Raw genomic sequence first — 12816 nt, 5'->3', positions numbered from 1 at the left:
TCACAGACCTGTGAGTGTGAAGCTATTAGCCAAAACTCTAAAGTCTACAACAATTGAAACAACAATATAGGCATATTATTTAGGATAACCAAGAGAGGACATAAAATTAGGGACCATTAAAAATTAATTGAGGAGCAGGATTTACAGAGGTGAGTGGGCCATAGGATGGGATTGTGAATTGTTATTGTCAGTGTGCAAGCATTACTTTGGATACATATCTGTGTCTATGTCATCTATATCTATATCCACATATATAAAATAATAAAATAATATGTATATCAATACATACTAGAGTCAATATATCATACAACCTAAATATTACCTAAAATACCATATGTAGTTATATATATTACATATTATCTGTGTATGTGTCTTTAAAAGTAGTATTTGCAGGCTATATGTTTATTACCCGTTGAGAATAAACCCATTAAGCAATGTTTCTTACATCAAACACCTAAACAAGGTTTAGTCTTGCCAATACGTACTGCAGTACACTCATAATTATTGATGAATTTAATACAGAGTTATAAAATCATATCCTGAGAAGGTCTCCTAGTGGCTGAGAAAATAAACAAGCCTCCTACCAATACAGCTTCAAATAGTCAGTGGTTCCTAGCACTTTGGGAAGCTGAGGTGGGCGGATTGCCTGAGCTCAGGAATTCAAGACCAGCCTGGGCAACACTGAAACCCTGGCTTTACTAAAATACAAAAAATTAGCCGGGTGTGGCGATGCACACCTGCAGTCCCAACTACTTGGGAGGCTGCGACACGAGAATTGCTTGAACCCAGGAGGTGGAGTTGCAGTGAGCCAAGATTAGATCACTGCACTCCAGCCTGGGTGACAGAGCAAGACGCCACCTCCAAAAATATGTATATATGTAGTCAGTGGCTTAGACTGAGCCAATAGACTTTAAAAACAGTTGGTTGAAAAGTAGGAACGTCAAGATGAAAACACTCGTGACTTTCTGATCTTAGGTGGAATGTTTTTTAAAACCTTGACTTCAGCAAACCTGTTTGTGTATATAGGGAGTGAGCCATAGACACTGTGGAACATTTGACTCTTCCTGCTGCTAAACATGCTGGGAGAAAGAAGCTTCTGGAAGCTGGTGGAATTATTTTAAGCCATGACAAATCCCTTTACAAGAGGAAAGTGAAATAGTTTTTTAGTTGAGTCCCTTTGCAGCATGAAGGATCGGTCTTATGTGGGCAATGCCACCAGGTAATGGATCAGAGTCCTTGCTTCATGGTAGAGACTGGAAATTTCTGATCCATGGGATTGAAAACATTTGGCCAAAACTAAAGACTACAATAAAGTGGAAAGAAGAGAGTTAAACAAATGCATGAGAGACAAAAAAAAGCAGGAGTAAAAAAGATTCCTGCTCAGTATGTGAGAAATGCAGACGTGCTATACAATTGCAGCGAGCGCCGTATTCATCAGGCTGCACCAGCCGCTGTTTGGGGCTTCAGTTGCCATTGGTGGTGGTTTTCTAAGCCTGCTACCTTTTCATTGACTACGTGAAAAGCATTCCTCAGAGTTAAGGCACGGTGCAGACTATGCTAAAGTATAGAGGATAACTGCCTTGGAGGCAGATGAGCTGCAGAAAGGGACTCCTGAGAAAAAGTATTAATGGGGAAATGAAGAGTGCAAGGAGGTGGAGTAGGCGGCGCTGGTCAGTAATGTAATAATTCAAAGACTGCAGGTAAAAAACAGCCTCCTGGGATAGGCCAGTTTATCATGTACTCAGTCAAGAAAGGAAAACAAGATGCCAAATGCTGCGGTGAAATTGGTTTCCTGAGAGACGAGCTGCTCTAAGTACAGATGCTTTGGGATAGAAGGAACAAGAGGCAGGAGAGCAAGCCTAGATTCAGAATGAGATGCAGATTCCAGCTCAAAGTATTACTCCCAGGTATTGAAGGGAAAACCACCAAGGTGATGGAAGACTTCTGATACAAATGCCTTTGTGTTATAAGATGATTAATTCAAGCTTATGTATCAGGCAAAATTATAGATTCAGTAATAACACTGCCTTTTTGGTCTGAAGATTTTCCCTACGGGTAGAGGATAAGAATGTAATGAAGGGGAGAACACTACGGGAAGCCACCTCAGGCACAATTCTGGGGGTGAACCGACCTTATGACCTAATTCCTGCCCCCTGGTGTTCACACCGTGTATAATTCTCTTCACTGACCTGTAGGTGGGACACACTTCCACCTGTGACTTGCTTCTAGGCAATGGAATCTGGGAAAGTTGGTGGTGCCACTCCCAGGATTGCTTTAGGTTATTTATGTAAGAATCCATCTTAGCAGACTGGAGCAAGAAATTCTCCTGTCCGGCTTGTTGAAGAAAACCGTTGGCTTGTTGAAGGAACTACGGGTGATCTCTAGGAAATGTAGGGAAATTATAGGACCTGAGGTCATACAGCCACAAGAAAGTAAGTTTTGCCAGCAACGGGAACGAGTGTGGACATGGTGTTCCCAGTTAAACTACAGATGGCAGCGCAGGCTGGTTGAACCACTTTTCTGCAGCTTTGTGAGAGCCTAAAGCAGAGGACTCACCTAAACCCTGCCCAAACTCTTGATGCACAGAAACTGTGAGATACTAAGTGTCTGCTGGTTTAAGTCACTAAATGTGTAGTACTTTGTTACACAGCAATAGGAAACTAATACACAGGGGAGAAGCAGGTGAAAAAGAATGAAGTATGGTGTCAGATAACCTCTAAACCACAAATAGGAAAGTGGCCATGATGCCAGGTGTCACTATTAAATTACATTAAGACTTCCCCGATGTTCATGGTCCAAAGCCTACCTAATGTTAGGCTCTTGTCACCTCTGAATGTTCCTACTTTCCTTGAGATAGAATCCATTTGTTGTACTACTGACCGAAGGATGACAAAATGTATTGTTCCCAGCTTTTCAATATGTAAAGTTGTCCTTTGCAAAGTTGCGAAGTGAGAAAATTTGTTTTCCTACTCTTTTGATAGTTTCTGTTCTCATGCAGAACCTTTCACCCAAAGGACATAAACTGCCTCTTCCTACCCACTACCTGCCTTACCCTATGCTCTGTACCCTTTTGAATTACCTTCTTTAAATCTTGCCGGTTCCTATATCCTATTCCTCAGATCCTGCCTGGTATCAAAGAATCCATGCTTACAGTAACCATGAAACAGCAGCTTAATGGATCATCTCACCCTGACAGCATCTGTATTTTTTCACAGATGTCTTCAAAACCTTAACCGTCAAGGAACTCAAGAAACTGATGAGCAGATATATGATCTAGGCAAGTCTTCCAGGGTTCCACAAACCACATCACTCAGGGACAATAGGAAACAGAGCTTTCTACTCTTAGAGAAATCTGCTTTGCATTTCCTTCCCACTGGAGGCCCCTTGTTGGTTGGAGCCCATGCTAAGTGGCCATTGTGTGTATTCCAGAAGCAGTAACAGCAGCATCTATGTAGTGACTCCCAGGTATCAGACTTCCCCCACGTGGAAAGGGCATTGGACAACTTGCCTTATCACAATGCATTACTCACATCTGAGTTCTTTTTAGAATTCACCATTAATGCATAAAATTTCTGAGCTGCAGTGAAATGTGCCTTCCTTATGGAAGCAATGGGAGAGAAGCCAGGCAGTAGTCCCCCCTTACCCACGGAGAATACATTTCAAGACCCCCAATGGATGCTTAAAACAGACGGTAGTACCAAACCCTTATATATACTGTTTTTTCCTATACACACATACCTATGATGAAGTTCAATTTATAAATTAAGCACAGCACTCTTGTACTTTGGGGCCATGATTAAGTAAAACAAGGGTGACTTGAACACAAGCACTGCTACAGTGCACAATCAGTCTGATAACCAAGATGGCTGCTAAGTGGCTAACAGGCAGGTAGGGGCTATAGTGTGGATATACTGGACAAATGGATGATTCATGTCCAGAGAGGATGAAGCAGGATGGGGTGAGATTTCATCACACTACTCAGAATGGCATGCAATTTAAAACTTATGAATTATTCATTTCTGGAATTTTCCATTTCATATTTTTGGACCGCAGTTGACTTCGGGTAATTGAAACCACAGAAAATGAAACCACAGATAAGGCGGGGACTACTGCACATGGAGCCCAACCACAGACTTGCCGGGCTTCCAGGAGGAAGTGGAATCCATACCAGGGAAGGCCCCCTGCATCCTTCTCCAGGGAAGACTCAGAGAAGTTTTTTTGTCACACAAGAAGATTCAGAGTTTTCCACATAGACAATATTCTCTTGGTCTCCAAGCCCTGTGCAACCCACTCCATCTGCCTGAAATGTTCCCTTCGTCTCTTTGAATCCAGACTCAGTTTAGATGCATGTACACCTGGACCCCTTCCTTGACTGGCTCTAGGCTGGTTAGGGTGCCTACACTGAACACTCATGGAAACTATAGTAATGATATTTAATACCCTGTCTGGGAAGGTTCTGAATTGCCTTCCTTTTCTACCAAACAGCAAGATTCTTGAAGAGATGATCCATGTCATGTTAGTTTTTGTTTTGTTTTGAGACAGGGTCTTGCTCCATTGCCCAGGCTGGAGTGCAGTGGCAACATCCTAGCTCACTGCCACCTAGGACTCCTGGGCTCACATGGTCCTCCTGCCTCAGCCTCCCAAAGGGCTGGGATTACAGGTGTGAGCTACTATGCTCCACTTATCTGCAGAGCCTAGCATGGGTCTGGCAGTAAATAAATGGTTTATAGATGAGAGAATGTATAAATGGCCAAATAGGAAGTGAGGACCTGATCTCGTCAGACTCTGAAAATAAGTGGGAAAAAAGAAAAAGAAGATGATGAGTCCACATTTTTTTTCCCACAGCTGAAAAAAAGGTGGTTTTATGAGGTGTTCTACATTAAGATCAATCCTCAACTCATCTCTTCTATCCTGTCCCACACAATTATTGGGCAACAAAGCCATTTTATGACATTTTCCAAAAAGGAGTGGGAACCACTCAGCTGAGGGCAGGAGGCCAGGGGTTTTTTTTTAACAGAAATGTGGGTGAGAGAAAGTTTTATTAAGTAGTAGTATAAGTGGGTCCACCTTCATGGCAATTTTGATTTTTTTTTTAAACAGTTAAAGTATGTTATAAATACTTATCTGTCATATGCTTATACTTTGATGTTGGTAAGAGCTACCTCTCCATTTCACTTCCTGTAATATGTTATCATTTATGGCTATTAAAAATGATGTTATGTGATTTTGTGTGTCTTAAGCTACATATATTCAGCAAATGTTAAAGTTGTATTAAAATACAAGTAACTAGTGAGTTTTTCACTTATTTAAAAACGAAAAGAAATTTCCTTTCTCCCTCCTGGTTGCTTTTCCTTCACTGCACTACTGGCATGAGTGCATGGGAAAGGGCAGCCCTCAGCCCACCCCTGGTGAGTAGGACCAGGAGGCAGGGGTGGGTGCCCTTCCAAAGATGGCTCTGCACAGCACTCTCCTTCCGTCTCACCTGCATCCTCCTCACACCCCTCCAAAGGACCACGGCTTCTGTCCTCAGGAAAGTGCATACCCTATCCTTTCTCCCCAACAAGTTCCTCCTGTTTGGCAAATATTTTTCTTACAGGGACCGACATACCTCAAAGGACAGCCCACACCAGCCTTTACATGGAAGACCGTATCTATTCCCCCTGGACACCAGCTCACTTTTCCTAGATCTCCAATCCTCCTACAGTGGATTAAAGTCTAGAGTCTAAACTTTAAACTCACTGCCCCGATCTCCAGTCTTCCAGTTTCTTCTACAGAATTTTGAAATTTAACTTGTGCTCAAACCATGCATCTAAATCATTCTGTTTGAGGTTCCCAATGAGCTCTTTCTCATTAAAGGCAGTGGCCAAACTTGCCCCATTCCTTATCCCCCTCAATATCTGTCATGTTGGAGTCTAGATACCAGGGATCTGGGCCCCACATGCTCTCTGGGAAGACTGAGTCAGAGTTTTAAAGGTGTGGCTATCTTAGGAATTCTCCATTGTTCCAAGCTCCCACTGCTTCTAGATGTAGAGCCCCTTCCTATCATTTCCAAGCACACTTCTACCTCAGGGCCTTTGCATCGGCTGTTTCTTCTGTCTGGAATGCCCTTCCTTTACATATCTGCATAGTTGATTGTCTCACTTCTTTCAAGTTTTTGCTGGCCCCATTTTCCATGGCAATGCTCTCTACTTGGCTGTTGCTCACATGGGCTGGGCTTCAGTTTCCTGTTCTAATCCAACTCGTTGCTTTCCATCTTTCAGAAAGTGCTCACTGTTTCTGTTGTACTGAGAGTTCTCCTTCTATTTTGAGTCAGAATCTTACTCTGTCACCCAGGCTGGAGTACAGTGGCACGATCTTGGCTCACCGCAACCTCCACCTCCTGGGTTCAAGAGATTCTCCTGCCTCAGCCTCACGAGTAGCTGAGATTACAGGTGCCTGCCACCACCCCAGGCTACTTTTTGTATTTTTAGTAGAGATAGGGTTTCGTCATGTTGGCCAAGCTGGCCTCGAACTCCTGACCTCAAGTGATCCATCCACCTCGGCCTCCCAAAGTGCTGGGATTACAGGTGTGAGCCATTGCGCCCAGCCCCCTTCTATTTTTGAAAGCAATGATACACATTTTTATTAATTAAAAAGTACCTCTATTATAATTTCTGTGGACTTAGTGTGAGAAAGAGTTTGTCATTTTGAAAATTGAGAAAAACTTTAAGGAGAGGGGAGAGTTAACTATGTGGCTATCTAAAGAAAGAACATTCCAGACAGAAGAAACAGCTGGTGCAAAGGCCCTGAGGTAGAACTGTGCCAGACAGGAATAGGCAGGGGCCCAAGTTTGGAAGAGCGTCACCAAGGGAGGAAGATGAGCTCACAGAGGGAAGGCAGCAGCTAGCTGCAAGGAGGGCTACAGCAAATGGAGTCTTCAGGTCTGTATGTGTGTGTGTGTGTGTGTGTGTGTGTGTGTGTATGTGTATGTGTGTGTATGTGTGTGTGTGTGCTTTGGCTTTTACTCTGAGAAGACCAGAAGGTATTGGAGGGTTTCTAGCAGAGAAGTAAGATGATCTAACTTAATATTTTAAGATAATAACTCTCACTGCTATGTTGGGAATAGACTCAAAGAAGAAGAATCGAGTTGCTAGTTCAGAAATCCAGGTGTGAGATCTTGGTGGCTCAGACCACAATGGGGGCAACAGCTGAGGTAGGAAGTAGTTGGATTGTGGATTTACTTTGATGGTGAAAGCAATAGGATTTCCTGCCTGCTGGGATCAGGAAGGGGAGAGAAGGAAAGGAGTCCAGGATCATTCCAAGGTTTTTAGTCTGAACACTGGGTCAATGAATTACAGGTAAATTAGAAGTCACTCTTGACTATAAGGAAAACATTGGTTACAATGTTGGCCTAGCATATGATGCAAGTGCTTTAAAAATTATACACTGCGAGGCCGGGCGCGGTGGCTCACGCCTGTAATCCCAGCACTTTGGGAGACTGAGGTGGGTGGATCACAAGGTCAAGAGATCGAGACCATCCTGGCCAACGTAGTGAAACCCCATCTCTACTAAAAATACAAAAATTAGCTGGGTGTGGTTGCACACACCTGTAGTCCCAACTACTTGGGAGGCTGAGGCAGGAGAATCACTTGAACCTGGGAGGTGGAGGTTGCAGTGAGCTGAGATCATACCATGGCCCTCCAGCCTGGTGACAGAATGAGACTCCATCTAAAAAAAATTACACACTCCATATGCGTCCTTCACAACCCCAACACAATACCAGACAACCTAAAAGGAAAACTCCCATGGGTTTTTCCAGTTGTTTTGAAAAGAAGGTTACTATTGGTTATTTTAAAATGAATGAAAATTGATTAGTTTTATTTGCAGAGATGGAGAAATTGCTTGCACTCTATGATTGTGCTAGGACCTGGCACCTGCTGTAACTCAAATAAGGAAAGGTCTTCCTAGGAAGGATTCCAGACTAGCTGGCTGCAGGTTCTGTCTTTTCTCCCCAGACTCACTCTGTGCTGCAGGCAAATTGCTTCATTGATGCCTCCATTTTCCCACCTGCAAATTGAGGGCAGCATGAATGATACTAAAGCTTTGAGGTCCTTTCAGGAAGGTGTTCTGTAATGTCAAGGTCTTATTAGAGACCTTAAGAAGAAGGTAGCTTCCTTCTCCTGATTTCTGGGAAGCTAGCTGCAAATGACTGGGATTTAATGAGTTAGCAAGACAATGTGTTATTTAAAAAGCAATGAGATCAGTGCTTCCACATCAATAAATGTGTGTGGCTGCCCCAGGAGAGATGTGCCTGCCTACATTCATCAGCCTATAAAGGTGACTGTGTAGGCATGGGGCTTGAGCTTAGGTCTTCTGATCTGTGATCCTGCTATCAGAGGTCTGCAGACTGTCTCCTGGCTTCCTGACCTTGGGGCAGGTGGGATGAACTGTAGTTGCTCCACCAGCCTGGATCCTCCTTCCAGGGCCCATGAATCTCCCATGGGGTAGTGAGGTAATGCTTAGATCAGCACACCAGGCTTCTTAACATGACCCCAGGCAATAGAGTTACTCTGTACATAAAGGGCAGACAGCTCACTCTGTTAAAAAGCACTCTGCCTACTGACTGATGACTGGTGAACAGGATGGATTCAATTCTTTGCTTCACACTGTCCACAGCTACTCCAGCCAAGCTCTTGGGGCTTTGGAGGAAAAGGGGGGTCAACTGAGTTAATTATTTTTTAGGAACTGTCTCCAGTCTCCCTGCTCAGTGAATTTCAAAGCTCAAGGCACAAGCTCTCTAATTTCCAGCGTGACTCCAATCAGATTCTTAAAGGTAGTTACTGCAAGAGAAAACAAGGCAAATAGGATCAATCAGCTCTGGATCTGACAGGAATTCCAACACTCTCATCAAAATGTGGATGGACCTGGCCAACATGGTGAAACTCTGTCTCTGTTAAAAATACAAACATTAGCTGGGTATAGTGGTGGGCACCAGTAATCCCAGCTACTTGGGAGCCTGAGGAAGGAGAATCACTTGAACCCAGGAGGCAGAGGCTGAAGTAAGCCAAGATTACACCACTGCACTCCAGCCTGGGGGACAAAGTGACACTCTGTCTCAAACATACACACACACACACACACACACACACACACACACACACACACACACACAAATATTGATGGAGTAGAGGAATCCTTATAAGCAAAATATCATTGTTAACAAAAGTTCCAAACACAGTTCTTCAGCATGTTCGCCCTCATTACAGCAGCAATATAAGTTGCTGGAGTGCAGTGGTCCAATCTCGGCTCACTGCTTCCTCTGCCTCCTGGGTTCAAGTGATTCTCCCGCCTCAGCCTCCCTAGTAGCTGAGATTACAGACACCTGCCACCATGCCCAGATAACTTTTGTATTTTTCTAATACTTGGTGTCCAAATGTAAAAAAAAAAATAAAAAATAAAAAAAAATTTAAAAAGGTATGGTTTAAGCTCTTAAGAAAATTACAGTGTCATGGAAAGATTATAAACTGAATGTCCTGTAAGATAATTCTAACTTTGCCACTTAATTAATTAGTTATGCTGGGCAAGTTATTTAACCACTAGGAGCCCTGGTTTCTTTATCTGCAAAATGCAAAACAATAGTGTGTGACCTGGTATCCACAGTTTTCCAATGGACCCCCTACTGAAGGTCTGGGTGCATAAGATCAGAACTAAATGGGCTTACTAATTATCCTACTTATGTCTTTCCTTCTCGTGCATCTCTCTCTGCGGTAAGAATATAAGTTTCATGAGGGTACTAAATTATAGAAGCAGTACACCATTAGCCTCAGGCTATCTCTGTACTTTGCGCTCCTTTGTAATGAACTGCAATCCAAGTTGGTACATAAACAAACCAAAAGCTAACTTAAGACTGTAAAAAACAGCCAAGGTTCATCCAGTCACAGGCAGCTAACTCATCACATCATGGCCAAGTAAGGTGGATGCCATCTGCAGACAATCAATCAGGTGATGTCTCTACTGTGTTTCTGTGTCCAGCCTGTGAAAGCTCATCACTCAGACTGCTGGGTGGAGCATTCTGAACCTCTCCTGGTTCTGAGTGTTGCCCAATTCATGAATTGTTCTCTGCAGAAATAAACTCTGCTAAATTTAATTTATCTGAAGTTTGTATTTTAACAAGGGCAAGGACTTGGCTCGATTCACCTTTTTACCCTCAGCAACCAGAAGAGTAATACCTCCTCTTATTTTACTATTTAAAAATAACTTTAAATTTTTTTTCTTAATTAGAAAACCAAGGTATGGATGTTTATTAGTCATTTGTCTATCACTATAAATTACACAGTAAAATAATTTGACACTTAGCAGAAATTAGCCAGTAGGGATATAGATATGTTGAGGGTGTGGAAGGAGGGAGAAACTTTTGAATGTGGATCAATTAAAGAGGAAAGGTAGGACTTTGACCTGTAAAGGGCAGCATCAGTTTCTTGGATGATAAAAGAGTGGATGACTCAGGACACAGGATAGGGGCACTGAAAGAGATAGATGGAGGCCAAAGATCAGTCTTCCCTCCTTTGCTATTTTACTGAAGGGCCTGAAAAAGGTACGTGGATGCCAACCAAATCATCCCATGTGTGCTTCCTTCAAAAGTGTGACTCCTCCTTTATAATTTTTAGGTGGGTGATAGCTATTTATTACATTATTTGCAGTTGGAGGGAAAAGCTAACGGGAACATCAGCACTTAGAGGCCACATGCTCAAGATCAAATTGCATGTGGGGGAAAAGCCATTAATTCAATAAGCATTTTTAGAGTACTTACTCCATTCCAAGCAATGTGCTCAACATAAGGCATGAGTAAATAAAGCCCAGTCCCAGCTAGCTTTTAAGGAACTCAGAGTCTGGAGAGGGGAAAATGACATAAAATGAGTCATGGCAATGGTGGTACACACTCCTCTTCAACACCTTGATCTTGGGCAGATTTATCACATCCTCTAAACCTCCTACTCAACATTCCAATGCAAAGCAAGCTCTTTAACAAGGGCATCCAGGAAGGTAAGAAATCCAGATATTTATTCTTATTGTTTAAGGAATTAGGCATGACAGACAGAGACCTGGCTTCAAATCCCAACTCTGCTCCTTGCCAGTCATATGATCTTGGGCAAATCACTTCTTACAACCTGTTTTGTCATCTGTAATAATATGTATGTTCTTGTGAGGTGCAAATGAAATAGCATAGATAGAGAAATGAAGATAGGGACTGATAGGTCCCAGAAGTGTCTGGTACTGCTGTCCTGTGTTCCTCAGCTCTGATGAGGCTAACCAATGTGGGAAACATGCTGATACCCTCTGGGAGAGCCAAAACCATCCACTTTTAGCAGGTATTTTGTAGTCAGGGAGTTTAAGGGAACAATGAGAGGAGGGCAGTGGGCAGAGCATGCTGATCTGGGATCTGAACAATGCAGCACAGCTGGGGGCAGTGGGATCTCAAGCATCAGAAGTGCAGATTGACAAGCAGCTTCTAGAGGCAGGGACAATACATCCTGAAACCATGTGGACAACCTGGAAGCCAGGGGCAGAGCTTCAATAGCAATCAACATGGGCTAGGTGCTGCCAATAGAAAGGTGAAGAGGACCCTGCCCAAGTTCACCAGCTCCTCGTTCACTGGGAATGATGAGCACATATACAGGTTTGTTTACACAATGTGTTAAGCGTAGTGACATAGTGTACACAAGTTTACTCAACTCATTTTTTTAATGCCTGCAGAATGAGTAATGATAATACCATTTACCCTAGGGGATTGTTGTGAGAACTAAATGGGAGATATAATGCATACAAATATGTGTACATAATACATATACACATACATACACACATACAAATGCAATTCATAAATTATGTACTGCTGAAGAAATATTAGTTTATTAATAATTAATCCTTCATTTTTGTGTAGGCTCTGAGGAAAATCATGGGACTTACATTTCTCTCTATCCTTGAATAATGCTGAGCCCAGCTTTAAACACATAGTGGGTCTCCAATAAATATTTGTTAAAATAAATATAATCAAAGTCCAGACTCTTAAGTCCTTTTTTTTTTTTTTTTTTTTTTTGAGACGGAGTTTCGTTCTTGTTACCCAGGCTGGAGTGCAAGGGCGCGATCTCGGCTCACCGCAACCTCCGCCTCCTGGGCTCAGGCAATTCTCCTGCCTCAGCCTCCTAAGTAGCTGGGATTACAGGCATGCGCCACCATGCCCAGCTAGTTTTTTTGTATTTTTAGTAGAGATGGGGTTTCACCATGTTGACCAGGATGGTCTTGATCTTTTGACCTCGTGATCCACCCGCCTCGGCCTCCCAAAGTGCTGGGATTACAGGCTTGAGCCACCGCGCCCGGCTGGACTCTCAAGTCTTTAAAACTTTCCCTTTCTTCATCTATGACCATGCCACCCTGAATGCACCTGATCTTGTCTGATCTCAGAAGCTACGCAAGGTCAGGCCTGCTTAGTACTTGGATGGGAGACCACCTGGGAATACCAGGCATTATAGGCATTATAAAAACAATAAAGTTTCCTTTTTTTCTGTTAATTCCAGTTTGTGCAACTCTTTCCTCTTGAGAGCTATTCTTTGCAAAATGTATCTTCTGGTTTCCTATGTGCATGAATAGGTACCTTTCCTACAGGCTTTAGCAAAAGCAGCAAGTCCCTCCAAAGACAGAATTTGGCCTGGGGCAATTGCAGTGGGCCAAGTTCTCTGCTCCAAAGATCAGCTGTGACCAGAGGATTACCTGGGGATTAATAATTGGCTGTGAGAAGCTGACAACCAGACCTAGCCAAAGAAATGCAGGGCACTGCAC

The 12816-nt window shown here is 43.0% G+C and overlaps 1 pseudogene; it reads left to right on the top strand.

Annotated features, from left to right (window-relative positions):
* Window positions 1-12393: 12393 nt before the first annotated feature.
* On the top strand, window positions 12394-12512 carry LOC120364711 (5S ribosomal RNA; annotated as a pseudogene).
* Window positions 12513-12816: the final 304 nt, after the last annotated feature.

This window comes from Saimiri boliviensis, chromosome 6 (assembly GCF_048565385.1).
Source record: "Saimiri boliviensis isolate mSaiBol1 chromosome 6, mSaiBol1.pri, whole genome shotgun sequence".
NCBI lineage: Eukaryota > Metazoa > Chordata > Mammalia > Primates > Cebidae > Saimiri > Saimiri boliviensis.
The sequence above is the reverse complement of the archived record's forward strand: the minus strand, read 5'-3'. Positions and strand labels throughout refer to the sequence as shown.